Below are 15,763 nucleotides of genomic sequence, written 5' to 3' on the forward strand. Positions count from 1 at the left end.
GTAGACTGGTCGACCTTTTGAAGGCGAACAAAGGGGGCTCAATTTTGTCATTGCTAGCATTCAAGAGCCTCCAATGTCGTCTTACTATCTGCTGTATTTCGTTAGACCTGGTATTGAAGGTGCTAACAAAGGTGATAAGCTCTAACGGTGGTTTTTCCACCGGAGGATCAAGGAGAGCGAATTGGTTATTATTTTTGCTCGTTTGAGCGAACGTTTGATCAGTTTTCTGGGGTATTGTCTTTCAGTAAGTTGGTGGCACAATTCTACTGCATGTTTGGAAAAAGTCTCCTTTTCTGAGCAGTTACGCCAAACTCGGAGAAACTGCCTGTAGGGCAGATTGTCTCTGAGGGCTTTAGGATGCTGACTCCCATACAGTAAAAGGGAGTTTCTGGCCATGGGTTTGCGAAATAATTCACTTTGCAGACCAGACTCGGTGGCATAAATAGAGAGATCTAAGAAGGAAATCCTTTCTCTGTCAATCTCCACTGTGAACCGCAGGTATTGATTTTGCATATTCAGCCACTGGTGGAATAAAAGGATCGACTCCCGATCCCCCCTCCAGACCACCAGGATATCGTCTATATACCTCTTCCACCACTTAATATAAGGGTGGAAGTGGTTAGCTGGTGTCAAGACGTACTGTTGTTCGAAGGTATGGACATATAAATTCACCAAACTTGGGGCGAAAATGCTGCCCATACTGGTCCCCAAGGTCTGGAGGTAGACATTGTCTTCATATCAGAAGAAATTGTATTTAATAGCTTTCTTGGCTAAGGCCATTATTAAGGAAATTGGGGTAATGGAATCCAAAGCAGTTTGATTTAATATGATCCGAATGGTGTCCAGAGTCTCGTCTTGGGGAATTGACGTGTACAACGACTCAACGTCAAACGAGACCAGATAGTCTGTCGCGACGTTGTACTAGATATTAGGTTTAGCTCGCAAGACATCTGTGGTATCTTTTAAATATGTGGGCATGGTTTGAACAATAGGCCTCAAAAAATGGTCCACAAATGCAGACAAAGGCTCTAAAAGGGAGCCTTGACCTGATATAATCGGTCTCCCAGGAGGTGGTCTCTGGGCCCTATGCACTTTAGGTATGGGGCACAGTGGGGCACCTACGGAGCCCCCCTAAACATCCCTGCAGGGATGTTTTTAAGTGTAAATGTTCTATTGTGGCTTGTGCTGCAGCCCTCAGCACAAGCCATAATAAAAAATATACACTTTGCGACCGCCATGAAGGCAGTAACATAGTAATGAGGGCAGATCTTCAAGTTGGAGGGCATCGCAGATGGCAGAGTCTTGACTGAATGGGCCTGTTCACACTCCCTATCGTGTGGAGGAGTACCCTGTTAAGACAACCAAGGGTCCAAGAACTTGGGGAGGCACCTCTTCGAGATCAATGACTCACTCCAGGAGAGGCCAGCAGGGCTGAGGCTGGTCCATTTGCTGGTCCAGGCAGGTCCAGTGGAGCAGGTCAGCTGGGCAGTTGCAGGAAGGCCTCTGAAGCTTGTTGTGCCCCTGTATCTCACACAAGAACTGACCCTAGGAGTCACTCTGGGTAGCCTGGGATGAAAGTAAGCAGACACAGTCTTCCTTCTCAGACAGCAATGTAGTTCTCAAGCAGCAGCGCAGTCCCCTGGCAGCAGGACAGTCCTTCTGTAATGTCCACATTTTGAGTAGTATTCTCATGAGTGGAACAAGGGGTTCAATATTAATACCTACTGCAAACCTTGAATGTGTTAGACTCCCTGTCTTATTCCTACATCTGGCTCTGGAAAGTTATTCCCCTGTCAAGGATATGAACTGTCTAGGGGTGACAAAATACAGCCAGGTCCGGTGTCAAGTTCTTTCTGGATCCATGAGGCAAAGACCTTTGAAGTGTACATGAGGCCCGGTATAACTCCTCACTAATCATCCTGTCAGGATGGCCCATTCTATTCACGCCTAAACCCCCTTTGTGATACTGTGTGGAAGCAATACACAAACCCCAACATCAGGGCCATTAATAGTCATGTAACCAGAGACACTGGCAGAAGGCACAAAAGGTTGGGACAAAAAAATACCAACTTTCTAAAAGTGCTTTGAAAAAAAATGATGAACAAAAGAATAATGGATTAAACCCAGATCCTTGTGACTGGGGGTGAATGTTTGCATTGTCCAGCATTCCGTCCATCAATTGTTTCTTTTGCAACTTTCTAAAAGTGGCATTTTCAACATTATGATTTAAAAAACGACTTCACATTAAAGAGGATTTTGAATGATAATTTATTTGAGTGTGAACATCATATCTATACCTGCTCCCAATCTAAAGTTATCACTTAATAAATGCAATAAAGGAACCCAGTGTTTGTTAATGAGACATCGGCCTTCCAACAGTGAAAAATGACTTTAGGAGTTTTTCAGTGTCAAGATATGTAAAACATAAACGCACACATCCTACTTTCTACTTTCAGCATTTAGGGCTCCCCTTAGCAGTGAGTTCTAAGTATTACAAAGGAAGGTTTGGCCGGACGAAAGGTTTATTTTGCTAGGTTATAATGGCAGTTAAAAATGGCACTGGAGGCTGCTGTGGCAAGCCTGAGGCACGTTTTTAAAGGCCACTTTAGTGGGTGGCACTACGAGTGCTGCAGCCCACTAGTAGCATTTAATTCAATATTTGGACAGAATAACTGATCACTAATATCGAGCTACACAAATATCGAGTTTTTAAAATCGTGACACATGAATATCATGATGCAGGAATATTGTGGACAAACAAATCAATTTTTAGGTAAGTGATATTGTTTACAGAAATATCTGTATTTTTAACATTGTTTGCAAGAATATCTGTAATTTTAAAACAGTTTTCAATAATGCAATTGTTAAAAAATATATGTTCTTTACTCATCTTTATGTTTTTGTTCATATTTTAATAGTAAATGTTATATATTGTTTGTGAAATTGTTCTTTATATTTTTAAATATATCTTTTAATTTTAAGTTATTCATAATTTTTAAATTAGTACTAAATAGTAATTTACGGTGTTGTAGAGGGCTGCGAGGTTTTCAGATGGACAGGTATTAGGGATACTGAATTAATCAAAATCAATTATTTAATTGATATTTGATTATGTAAATTGTATAAATATGATCATTTTAAGTTATATTTTAGGTGTGGGTTGTTTGGTTTGTAAGGGATTAGGTTGGGAAGGTAAGTCATGATTGGTTGATAAATAATTCATTATTAATTATTTAATTGATAATGATGTAAATTGTGTAATTATAAATTTTGAATTATATTGTGAGTGGGTGTTTTTTGGTTTCTATAGTTAGAGGATGGAAAGGTAATTAAATAATAATAAATTATTAATTAATAATAGATAATTAATTATGTAAATTGTGTATTTATTATATTACATACGTTATATATTAGGTGTACATTTTTGGGTTTGTACGGGTATAAGGTGGGGAGTTAATTAAGTAATTATCAATTAATTACTAATTTGTATTTAAATATTTAATGTATGTATAGTTATGTAAATTGTTTAATAAACATATTTTTCATGTTATATATTAGTTGCAGTTGTGTTTGTAGGGAAATAGAATCGGAAGTTATTCAAGTAATAAATAAGTTACAATTAATGAATCATTTATGATTCATTATTTTATTGATTAATTAACATGAGTAAAGATTTATTTATAAATAATAATTGTATTGATTACTTAAAATTGTACTTGTGTTATCCTTTTTTATTTTAATTATATCTTAACTGTGTGTTGGTAGGTTTGTGGGAGTATACTTTTGGAATTTAATTAAATGGACAATTAAAAACCATTTTTATAATTTGATATTAATTATGAAAAAATAAAATTTTGTAAATTGTTTGTTAATTAAATTTAAATAAATAATGTATGTATTAAGTTTTTATATTTTTGGTCAATTCATAGACTTATTAAAATGTTATGTGATTGAAGTGACTACTTTCTCCAATGTTGAACAGAGGACGTCCAAATCTTTCCCTCAAGTACTACAGACTGAGGTGGGAACAGCACATTTTACCCCTCCATCATCCATTGCTTTCCCTACTGTAGCTCAAACCAGAGAGGGAATAGTAAATTATATCCCTTCAGTGTCCACTGCTTTCCCTACTGTTGCACAAATTTGAGTTGGAAGAGTATGTCTATTTTTCTCAGAATTTACTTATTTTTGTATTATTGTTTAAATATATGTAATATCATTATTCGTTTTTTAAATTCGTATTATGTGCATATATATATGTGTATATATATATATATATATATATATATATATATATATATATATATATATATATATATGTGTGTCTGTGTATAATTCTTCTTTTTATTTAATATGTCTAATAATTTATTTTCAAATTTTGTATTTGTTGTCAGTTTACATTTTTTATGTTTTTTATGTTATATATATATATATATACATATATATATATATTTATATATGTCCAGAAAATTGCTTTCAAAAGCAAAAACACGCACTCGGAAAGGTGCAGCAAACAAAGGGTTTATTCACGAGGTAACGCTACGCGTTTCAGCACAAGGGTGCCTTGATCACACGTTTGACCTTAACCAATCATGACCAGATTATGTACAAACAAGAATGACCGTAATGTTTGGTAAACTCATTATTTCCCCGATATTATGGGAAAAAGATACGATTTTGAGGCACAGTTTACCCCTGAATACAATTGTCATATACTATACAGGCACTATAGAATTCATAATGCTTAAGTATAATGAGTTTATGTCTCCTTTTCACGATTCGGTTGAAAGTCATTATTTCATGTTTATAACTCTATGATGCAATAGACATACAACGTGAAATGACTAGTTAATAATGGCCGACGCGACTCATGTATTGAATGTGTCCTTTTTCTATGTTTACCAAACATTACGGTCATTCTTGTTTGTACATAATCTGGTCATGATTGGTTAAGGTCAAACGTGTGATCAAGGCACCCTTGTGCTGAAACGCGTAGCGTTACCTCGTGAATAAACCCTTTGTTTGCTGCACCTTTCCGAGTGCGTGTTTTTGCTTTTGAAAGCAATTTTCTGGACATGGTTAATACTCGGCGATGGGATTAGCCGAGCGTGACACGCCACCTGACTAAGGGATATGGATCCCGGTAAACAATCCCTTGCTCCTTGTTGAATATATTTATATATATATATGCTTATTATAGTAGTAAATTAAAAAAAATACACAAATATTATAATGTAAAATATATTTATTTAATAATAGTAGTTTGATACATCTGGTTATATACACACACATATTTATGTGGGTATGTTTATATGAGTATATAGGTCATTTAATATTAAATACTAGCTAAATGAATGTAATATATATTATATTAATGTTATGTATCAACATGTTTAAGATTTGGTATTCAACTGTGTATTTATACTAGGGATTAGGTCTTCATCACCTTCCAGCTACATTGGCATGTAAGATGAACCTTAAGTTGAAACTGTTCTCCTAAATTTCTTCCTGGCAGGCACCTACCGCTTCTATGTCTCAACCTTCTGCACTTTCCAGCCACAAGGGCCAGCAAGAGAAATGCCCAGTTGTTACCGGTCACTGGCATTCTTACAGACAGGCATCAGATTCCTCAATCTCAGGACATTCTGCACCCTCAAACCACAGTAGTTAAGTTACACATCTGCAAGTGAGCATCACTTGCGGGACCTGGATCACAGTAGTGCTGTTGTTGACTAATGGACTTTTACCAAGGAGAAGATGCAAAAGCAAAAGTTTCAAAACAGAGCTGATGCTACAGATGTATGGTTTAAATGTGTATCACATATTGGGAATATGTTCCACAGCACGATGCAGAGAAATTATGTAGTCTACATTCGCACTTATGTTCCAAGGGAAACCTTATGTCCACCAATCCAGCTCAGCATGTCTTCCCTCAGTATGATTTGCCATTGATAAATCAGCTGAATAAGGAGTTTTTTTGCTGTTTGACAGCTCCTGTAATTCATAAATAAAACAGTTGCCTGTTAAAACAGAGGACACATGTGTTAGGCAAACTTATCAGCATCAAACACCAGAGGTCAAAACTTAAAATAGCTTACCACCAGTGCTCATTCCACCATAATCTTTGGGTCCGGACTCACAAACCTTTCACTCTATGCAGCACAGCAAGGAAACTTGCTGCTCTGCATTGCGTGAAAGGGACAGAGCACAAATACAACATATTTGCAAAGATATGGTGCACTTCTGCTCTTTCATTATGCTAGAGCACTTCAGGCAGAATAGTGCAAATTCAGGCACCCTTGTGCAATGGTGCAAGGGTCCTAGTGTAACAGGTAGAATTGTTTTTGTGCAGTAATGTATACCTTCCTGCTCAAAACCATCCTTAGAGGCATGTTCCACTTTTTATATATGCTGCAGAATGCAACATACATAGAAGCAGTAGGTTCAGAATGCAACATACATGAAAAGAAAAAGTAACAAGGAGAAATGAAGATATTTCCCATTGTTACACCTCTCTTGGTTAGGGACACCATTCTGGAGCAAACACAAGTTTACTGACTTTAGTAAATCTGACTTTGCATCAAAATACATGGTTGGATGCATGGGGAATGCCAATGCTCTACCCATGTAATACCTACACGGATCAGTGTAATGCAATGCAAGGCACTGTGTTGCAATACTTTTTTTACAAAAGTGGAGTGTTCTAACTTTTGTTGACGCAATTTCTCCACCGAATACGTAGTCACAATTACTGAGTGTTGGGATTGGGAATAACGAGGGTCAGGTCGACTAGCTTTAAACCCTGGTGTGGAACTGAAAAAAAATACATGACAACTATTAGTGTCCAGTAGCCACGATAACCACCCATAAGAACTTGAAAGAGTTGTGTTAAATGTATCATTCTGTAACATACTATTGAGTTGTTAAGTAGTGAAATTTGTTAAATGTTGCCGATTTTCAAATCGTGCCAAGAAAGCAATGGTTGGTGTATTCCTTTCTTTAATTTTGGTAATCCTAGACGCATAGTCTGCTGAACCGTATCATTCAGAAAAATCGTTTGCGTTGGAACAAGGTCTCTGTCGCCTGAACCTGCCAGAATTTAGTACTCTAAATTGATTTCAGTTTAATTTTATCTTTTCAATAATCGTAGTCTTCCATAGCCAATTGTGTGACAAATGATTCTGTATATATTAGCTTGGTTTGTGTAAGCATATATTTTTTGGGTGGTGTAGGGAAAAGTTTAAAATAAAAGGACATTGGATCTGACATGTTGTAGCCTGAAAAATATTTAGTATTTTTCTTTGTATGTTTAGGAATTCTCTTGTGGGGGAGTTGGACAATGTTCCAATTGTTTGTGATTAAAAAGTGTATGCTGAACACTAGCTTGAGGTAAATAATGATGTCCATAATGGTGATAACAGAAAATGTCACTGTAATCATCAGATATAAACTACAAATCCTCTGATTTGAAAACATCATAGTATTCCAGCTCGGAGAGCATAGAGTTTACAGTTTCAACATCCCAATAATCAGAATGTGAATTAGGTACAATTACATCCCCTATGGAAACTCTAAACACATATGGTTTCTGCAGGCTCTCTGTAGGACAGAATATGTCGTAAGGAACATTTATCCCAAAGAATTCCATCAGTTACTACTGCTGAAATGTTCACGAGGGACAAATCTCTTTTTAGTTTATGTGAATATGAGTGGGAGGCCAACACCCCATCATCCATTTCTGTAGCACAGCTTTCTGGAAGATTATGGCCATTAATCAGCAAGAAAAGAACTGTCACAAATTCATTCCATAGGAACAGAAAAAGCAGGGAAAAGTCTTATCCAAACATATAACTAAGATGGGACGAGATAAGTGAGTTTCAGCAATGAAAAGAAAACACAGATCCACGCAGGAGGAATGTTTAAATTGAAAGAAACATCCAAAGAAAATCATCTCAAGCCACATAATACCCAGAAGCAGTTGGTTGAAAAACTGGCACCACTGGTGCGTTCAAAGAGTCAGTGAAATTAAAAAGTGATAGATAAGTATAATCAACATCAGCTGTTGAAGATGCAGTAGTAAGTTCAGTACTTACTTCAGTTGAGCAGCTGGTAGTTGTAGCAAATGCAGGTATGGATTAAAGTGCGTTCTCCATCTGCCCCCAGCTGGGGAGAAACAGATTTGGTGGTGCTCACTAGCTGTAGATGAATTTCATGTATAGTAGAGAGAGGAGTTATGGAACTATCAAGGACTCCCCGTGGCCTACTGTTAACAATCAGCCATGTGATGTAACTTGATGTCATCAATGGAGATAAAACAATTGCCTTCAAAACTAGGAAGCAGTGGCAAGATTACAGTTCTTGTACCTTGAATGCCAAGGACTGGCACCGATGCTTGATATAATGGGCCAAACTCATTCTTAACCGCCACTTTCTCTCACACAAGATCCCCAACTTGTGGAATCCAGCTGGAAGGTCAGGTTTCTCCTTGCTTCTCACAGAGGCAGACGTCTTCAACTGCTCGTTTGATTGGGTGACACACAACATTTGTAGGTCCTGTAAGATAGAACAATGATCATTTACTTCAAAGGACGTGGCTGCCACTACAATGTCTGGACCATCAAGGTATAGAACGAACATCCTGCCACCCAGAGATCTGTTCGGGAGATTATGAAGTGCTAGTTGGACCCCATATAGGTGGTGGATCCAACTACGCCCTGTGTCTAATACTCAAGCTGTTAAGGACTGCTTTAGGCCTCTCCACAACAGAAATGCCCTTGGGCCTATAGGGAGAAAAGTAATGCACCTGTACACTCAGGGATGCCATAGAATCCCGGTACCCTTTAGCAGCGAAAGACAGACCCTGGTCAGAGTGGAATGTACTGCATGCATGTGTCCCGATAAATACTTGCATGTTTTTATTGTATTGTATTGTATTGCATTGTATGAACACTTATAAAGTGCACTGTAACCCTACGGGCATTCTGGCGCTGTGATACACAGGTGTTACCAACAGAAAAAATCTAAAAGGTTATACTGAAAGGATTATACTTTTCGGAACAGCTCCTGGACCTGTCGCAGTTCATAGGGAAGGCTGTTCCAGAGGCCCGTGGCTGCTCCGCCAAATGCTCTTCCCTCTATGGTTACTTTCTTTTTTTGGGGTATGATTACCAGATTGGCTGAGGAGGAACAAAGGCTGCGTGTGGGAGCATATCATCCAAACCTATTTTGTGATGGTTTGGGCCCAATTCCATGTAGAGCCCTAAACACAATGCACAGAGACTTAAACTGTACCCTTTGAGCCACCGGGAGCCAATTCAATTCAGCCAACCCCAGGGTCGAAGATGATCGACGTGGTCTCATTAGTGCAACTTTAGCTACTGCTAACCTGAATTCTCTGGAGCCTATCGAGCAAATATCTCGGAGACTCCAGTAGCAGAGCGTTGCAGTAGTCCATGAGGCTCAAGATGACACTCTTGACCACTGAGGCTCGGGCCTGGGCTGGAAGCACTGGCAAAACCTTCCGCAGTTCTCTGATAAGAATATACAGGTCCCCACCAGCATGCTGACATGTGACTCTAGATTCAGCTTGATATTAAAGCTGACCGCCAAATTTCACACCGTCCTCACTGGTACCAAAGTGGCATCTGTGGGGATAGGCCAAAAATTAGTATCAAGAGCTGATTATACTCTGCCTACTTCACAATGCAGGATTTCAGTTTTGTCATTCCTAAATTGAAGGGAGTTATCTCGCAATCAATTAACCCTTTCCCACATACAGGCACGGTAGTTATCCAGTGCACCAACACGGTCATCTCCCAGGGACAGGATGAGCTGGGTGTCATCGGCATAGTTTACCAACCTAATGCTGAACGACTTGATGAATTCTATCAGCGGCCTCATGTAAGCATTAAATAAAATAGGGCTAATAGAGGACCCCTGAGGAACCCCATACTCAATGTCCACAAAGTCTGATTGGAAAGGGGGGAGAGCCACTGCCTGCTGTCCGTTAGTCAAATATAACTAAACCCATCTAAGAGCCACCCCTACCACCCCCACTTCTCCCAGTCTTTCTAGGAGGATCGCATGGTTAACCGTATCGAAAGCGGCAGACAGGTCCAGCAAGATTAAAATGGCCAATTGTCCCCTGTCTGCACACATTCGTAGATCATCCAGAGTGGTTATCTGAGCAGTTTCTCATCTTCCAACTTGTTGTTTGCCTCCAAGAAAATGGGAAAGCGACCTGCTCACCAGGCGCTCCACGATCTTCACTGGGTACGGGAGCAAATAGATGGGCCTGTAGCTTTTAAGACATTAAGGGGGTCATTAGGATGATGGGCGGATTTAGTCCGCCCGCCATCCTATCGGATAATTGGACCGCCCGCCGTAAGGGCGGGGGTCCCGTTGGGGCCATTAGGATGCGCCCGCCACAGAATTTAGAAAACAAATTTGTGCATATATTACAAGTCTCATAATTACTGTTATGATAACTTCAAAGACCGCCTTAGTTTTTTAATTCATCCAATATTTGACTCGAGCATGGCACAATACATTAGAAGGAAATCTTTTAGGTAAAGACGTGCCATGTTTATTAGCATTAATGTCAGCCAATATATCAGAGTCTATTCTCGTTCTAGAGTGAATAATTGCAGCAACAGAAGCAGTCGCAACTGCAGATTTGGTGGCTTCATCAGCCAGCAAATGTCTTACGACTTGTGCTCCTTCACGCTGATGACTCAATGAATGTATAACATGAGCCCATGGCAACCCATCCTTGAGGCCCCCTCATTTTAACCCAATATGTTTATGCTTGATTGTGTTGCTTTTAGATTCTTGGAATCCATTCTGAAGCCAATAATGTAAATTATCATTAAAAGAATGTACACTGTAATACAAATCACACACAATAAGAGTGGGGAAATCAGGATTTGTATGTTCGAGTGCAAGAAGAAAAGCTTTTAGTTCAGCCAACTGCACAGTGCAGTCCCCTAAGAACTGTCCCCTAAGGACTAGATGCAAGTTTTTTGTTGTTGGAATTTGACATCCAACATTACACCAACAATAGTGGGGCATGCCATCAAATACTGCTGTTTATAGCCTATAGCAGGCTTGGCTGAACCATCAGTGTAAACAATATGTTTATACTGTTCAAGAGGTAAGACAGAGCTTGACATGGGATAAACATGCTCATTTGTACATCTCTAAAGACAGGTCAAAGACAAAGCCTGCACCAACAGATGTTAACGATGGAGCCCACTGTATCCATCTAGGATGGAGGACGTAAGCGTTAGGAACGCTAGCCTTTCTGCCAGCCTCTAAGGCTGGCACAGGTGTAACAACAACGATGTTTTTCCCTTTAAGAATATCCATCTACACGACAGTCAGTATTTTTTCATTGGAGGCAAAACACATTTCTGCTCTGGAATATAAATGTGATTTATATGCCATCAGCACTGTCTCACCTTCGTTAAAAGTGATATATGTGAATTCAATTGCACCTAGTAAAACACGGATGACTATGGCTGTGATATTGAGACTTGCATGAAAGATGTATGGCAAGCAAGTCAGATTGTAGAAATCTTAGTGTATCTGGGTACTCTGATGACCGGAGAGCTTTTGGAAATTCAGGATGCATTAATTCATATAGTGATTTAAAGCGCTGGGCAGAATGAGCAATGCATGTTCTGCCAAAGTTAAGCCCCTGCATAAGAAATGCAGGGGCATAATATCAAGCAATAGTGATAATTATCGCTATTGCTTGGTTAGAGACAAAAATGTATCGCCGACATGCGGCGGCATTACCAAGGTTTATCGCAAATGCGATAAAAATCGGTCGCAATGCATGAATATCTCTGAAAAGTCAGCGATATTCAGGCATTACCGAGCTAATGCTCTTAGCCATGTTATCCACCTCCCATTGGATAACATGGCTAAGAACTGCTCAGGGCATGTGTTAGCTTTTGGAGATATTCGCGCTTAGCGCAAATATCTCCAAAAGTTGGTAATAGGAGATAGCGATGTTAGCGACTGTTTCCAGTCGCTAACATCTTGGCACGCCCACTTTGCATGTCATTAGTGATAAATTCCTCTGACATGCTAAGTGGGGACCAAGAAGGTCGCTATCTCCTACTAGCTGTCGCTAACTGGTGTTAGCGACAGCTAGGTAATAGGGAGATAATTTTATCTCCGCTTTCTTGGCTTTTAAAGCCAAGAAAGCGGAGATAAACCCCCTTGATAATATGCCCCGCAGTTTCTTCAAAGTGTTTGGAGGTTGCAATTGTGCACATTTCTCCCCAAAAAAACGATCTGCGTGGGGCCCTTTTGCATTGTGCCACTCAACGCGCCATCCCGGCCACTAGCCACGTGGTCAGCGGCCATCTTGGCAACGAAACCGACAAACTACACTGCGGGTCTGGTTGCTCCAGACCTGCCCTCGCTCCTGTAAACAGGAGCCCCTGCTCTGACCTTGCTGGTCCGAGTAATAAGCCTTTCTTGATTCCTGCGTGGCTTGCATTAGCCAAGGCCTGTTTGCTACAATCAAGTTGCCGACACCGCCAACAGCGAGAAGCCTGCGTGGGACAGGTCGTGACTGACTCCTGAATGTCCTCGACCCCCGGTGTCTACGTGGCTGCAGAGAGAAGCTACACCTCAACGCCTGTTTGCACCCGACATCGCCTGGTTCCAATCTGGTTCCACGGTAGTCACTGGCTAGTGACTTTGAACATTGTCCCCTCTGCTTTCAGGTCTTCACATCTTCAGATCCACTCTTGGATCCACCGGAACTGTTCACATCGAGCCGCCTGCAGCATCTTCAGCTCCAAGCACCATCGACCAGCGTGACGAAACCCGACACTACTTCGACCCTGTGCACCCGCTTCCTGTGGGTGAGGTAACTCAGCTCCGCCGGTGGTCCTACACTAGTACACATCTCAAGTGCCTGTGTCTTAAGTTTCAGCGTTCTAGGTCACTCGGAAGGTTCTGAACTAACTAACTTTGTACTTTTTACGCACCATAGACTTTACATTGAAAAGTGCGTGCACTTTAGACACTGCACCTGAGTCCCGCGGGCCTTTCCCGACTTAATCAATGCTAGTCTCGAATAGCTCCAGTGATTCCCAAGGCCCTAGGCCTGTTCCCGTTCTGATTGGTATCTCTTATACCACTTTCTTAGTATATGGTTTAGGTGGCCCCTAGGGCTCATCCATATTGTGCAACTTTTGTGTATTTTAAACTGTCTTGTGTTTAACGCTTGTGCTTCTGTGCTCATAAAGAGTCCAGGGGATACTTTTAGTTAATAAATCTATATATATTTTCAATATATGTATCTGTGTGGTGTCCTTTCATTTGGTATTCAAGGGGGTTGTGTATGGTAATACAGCTGGCTTCACATGCCTTTCAGAGTTTAGCCTAAGACTGCTTTGTCCACGTTACCACTAGGATAACTGGTCTATAAGGTTGACTTACAACCAATCATCATAAGGGTTGCTTTGCATGGTACAAAGTGATCACTAGAATTAGTGAGCATTATATACCAGGCCAACTTCTCACACTCCCGACGAGAGGTGACAATTTCTTCCAGACTGCGCCTCGTTCAACTCAAAATTTTGCGTAGAGTATAAGTCTCTGGATCCAGATTGGTTTGAAGAGTATAAGGAGGGAATTGTAGGAGACAATGTGGTCAAGTAGGCACATTCATGCACATAATATGGGAATGGTGTGGTGTTCAGAGATACTGGACGAAGATGCACAACTGTATGAGAGAGGTGCTAGAAGTTGTCATGCGTCCAGAAGCCAAAAGATGCCTTTTAAATGTATGGGAGCCCACCGACCTCAATAGTACGGACAAACTATGGGTTACTCTAGGCCTAATGGTGGCGAAAAGAAACATTGCACAGATGTGGGGGGCAGAGGCTTTGCCAAAACTAAAGGCCTATAAGGCGGATATGGATTGGTGTATGATCAGAGAAAGAACAGTGTACATTGCTTGTGGATGCCCCAAAAAGTGGTCGCAGTCTAGAGTAAATGGAATGCATGCCAGGGAAATATGTGTCCCACCTGTTGTCCCTTCCTTTGACGAACCAACTATGCCATAACTTCTGTAATCCTTGGTGTTTTCAGTTGAATGTATTCTGTGATCAAATGTTTCTCATCCTACGTTGTCACGAAAGTGTCGATCATTTCATGTTTAAGAAAAAGATTTATAAACAAAAGATGACTAAATAGGGCCAGGAGGCCAAAGGGCAAGGTTTATGATAACAAGTGTAATAGGACAAGGAGGGCCACAAAGCCCAGGACCAGGGAGATCAAAGCAAGGATGGTTGGTGAACCAGGTCCATAAGAACCAATCCATGACAAACCAAACTTAAAGGACTATGACCAAGAGAATCAGGATCAACAAGCACATAATCTTGAACAGCATGACCATGGACATGTATGCCTGGGAGGTGAGACTAGGGACACAGAAAGAAAAGTTCCTAGATTTCTAGGAGAACGAGAACTAAAATGATGAGGCTCTGAAGGACCGAGACAAGACAATCAGGTCCAAGAGGGCCCAGATCATTGGGTACAGTGTCAGAAGGGTCATAAGAACAGAGGACGACCAAGATGACCAGGGTGATCCAAACCAAGAAGGCAAGTGCTAAGGCATGGCCCAGGAGGACCGGTACATGAGATTCCAGGTAGACAGAGGGAACTAGCAGGACAAGGAACTGATGTACTAGGGATCCGTTCAGCAGGGTGAGAAGTATCAGAATGACCAGGTCAAGGGGACAAGCGTCAAGACAATCAGGAAGAAAGAAGAAGAGTTAGGAGAAGTGGGCCTAGAAGGACCAGGAGGACCAGAACCAAGATGATTAGGAAATTAAAATCCTAAACAAGGAGGACCAGAAACAAGAGTATCAAGTCTAGTAGCACAAAACCAGGAAGATAGAACAAACTGTTAGGACCAGGAAAAGGAAGAGCAGTGTGTTACAATAAAGAAAGATCCGTAGTCTGTAAGTGTAGTTCAGGATCATAGCTTTATTTCTTCTTCAGATCCATGTGATAGAGTAGAGACCCCACCAGGAGCAATTCCACTGCTCAGCCCCTCATGCCAACTGACATCTCCTTACTGTTCACCATCCCAACATTCCAATGACATCATCAAGGGCCAAGCAGTAGAGCAGGGGTAAGCATAGGGGGGATGCAAAAGACAAGTTACATTATAACACAGTGCTATTCAAACCAGACTGAAAGTGAGAAAGAGTAGGGGAATAGGACCACTTGGAGAATCAGAAGGAGAAGGTCAGGCAACCAGAGCCAGCATGACAAGAGCTAAGAGGACCAATGGAACCAGTAATATCAAGTCAGGGTTATCAGGACCTGGCATACCAAGATAAGGAGAGCCAGGATGACAGGAGCTAGGAAGACTACACCAAGGGGCTAAGAACAGGATGACCTGCACAAGGGGGACCAAGAGTAAGTAGACAGTTAGGTCAGAATCATTTTGACACGGAGCATTAGACCCAGTATCACGAGTAAAATGGCAAGTTTGTGGAAGACCAGGAGAACCTGTCAGGTCAGAAGCAGGTGTACTAGGGCTATAACGAGCAGAAACAAGATGGGGAGGATTAGGTGGACTAGACGGATCAGAATAAACAGGACCACAATCAGATCTAGGAGAACCAGAGTGGTTACAACCAAGGGGACCTGAAGTGGAGCAGGAGGACCAGGACAACCGAAGCTACAAGTTTTAATGGGCCAAGACGAGCACCTAAATGAGCAGGCG

This window comes from Lissotriton vulgaris, chromosome 9, assembly GCF_964263255.1.
Source record: "Lissotriton vulgaris chromosome 9, aLisVul1.2, whole genome shotgun sequence".
Lineage (NCBI taxonomy): Eukaryota > Metazoa > Chordata > Amphibia > Caudata > Salamandridae > Lissotriton > Lissotriton vulgaris.